A 1,445-nucleotide genomic window follows, 5' to 3' on the forward strand; every position below is an offset into this window, starting at 1 on the left:
ATATATATATATATATATATATATATATATAGATATATATATATATATCCATTTGAAATGGACTAAGTAAACTGTTTGAAGGCATTTTTCATCTATCGGTCTGTATTATAATGATATTTGTTTATCAAGTTATACAAAATTAAAATATATTATGCTAAGCAATTCCTAATCATCATAACTTCAACTTGGCTTCATAGTAATTATGTCTACTCAGAGTAATTCACTTAAACGAAGAAGTTAAACTTTAACCAACGCTGTTCGTTGCTCACCGGTATTAATTAACTTAAATTTTAACGACCGCATCCGTGTATACATTGTCGTTTATTTCTGTCTTTTATGATAAACGAAGGAAAACAATTTTAAATTCTTGAATTTTGGTTCTCTTTTTTAAAAATTAAATCAAAAACGTTCAATTGAACATCTCGTCGCATTAAAATGACTGTTACAGTGTATATAAACGGTCCGTAATACTTTGTATAAATATTTTTTGTTCAAACATTTAGTGAAATGATTTTGAACTTGTTTAAATCGGCTGTTATATGGCAAGTTTCAAGTTGATTTCTACTAACAATACTTGAAAACTTTATCAAACGAACTTTAGCTTTAAAGTAAACTGTCTACAAACTTAAAGGAGAACGTTTATCACCTGTATACACCTTCACAGGTAAATTTATGTAAACACCTTAACAGGTCAAATTTATGTGACCTGACTCAAACGTCGCCAAGTGCCTCGGTAGCGCAGTAGGTAGCGCGTCAGTCTCATAATCAATGATCACAGAGCGATCTGAAGGTCGTGAGTTCGATCCTCACCCGGGGCATAACTTTTTATCAAAATGGTTTGAAATTGTTTTAATCGGGCATATAATTTGTACTATAGCACGATTGAAGCTTGTTTAAACCTACGATATTACGCCTTACATTATAAATGTTAATATGTAAAGCTACAGAGGCGAAATAGGTAGCAAAAAGTTTAAACATAAAACCCGTTTAATGGCTCAGAGTAAACGCCAAAAACATAGACCACTAAAACAAAGAAACCTCAAACAAGAAACACATAATAACAGCACAGAACATAAACTAAAAACACGCAGGGAAGTAAAGTATACGAGTTTAATAACCAAAAAGGCATGTATAGTACTGGTCAATAAGATATGTATATCACCTACACACTTAATTGTATCTCACCTGTCATATTATATATGAGTCGCATCCAGCTATTATGGGCCTTTGGACATATTTTTGCTTTTATTTTGTATTGAGTATTTGGATTAAATGACATTTCAGGAAGCAACTGAAAATTTCATGCTGATACGACTTATATTGCCTTAAGATACGTGTTTATAAGTGAGACCATATATTGCGCCTTTTGAATTCTAAATTTGACGTCACGCATATGGCATTATTAAGAAAGTCCACTATTGAATCAAGCACGGAATCTTTCTGAA

At 31.6% G+C, this 1,445-nt stretch overlaps 1 non-coding gene across 1 annotated transcript; it reads left to right on the forward strand.

Moving 5' to 3' along the window:
• The first annotated feature begins 727 nt into the window (after positions 1-727).
• On the forward strand, positions 728-818 carry Trnam-cau (transfer RNA methionine (anticodon CAU)). The gene is given in 2 exon segments: positions 728-764; positions 783-818. It is a non-coding gene; the product is annotated as a tRNA-Met (tRNA).
• The last annotated feature ends 627 nt before the right edge of the window (positions 819-1,445 follow it).

This window comes from Mya arenaria, chromosome 7, assembly GCF_026914265.1.
Source record: "Mya arenaria isolate MELC-2E11 chromosome 7, ASM2691426v1".
NCBI classification, from domain to species: domain Eukaryota; kingdom Metazoa; phylum Mollusca; class Bivalvia; order Myida; family Myidae; genus Mya; species Mya arenaria.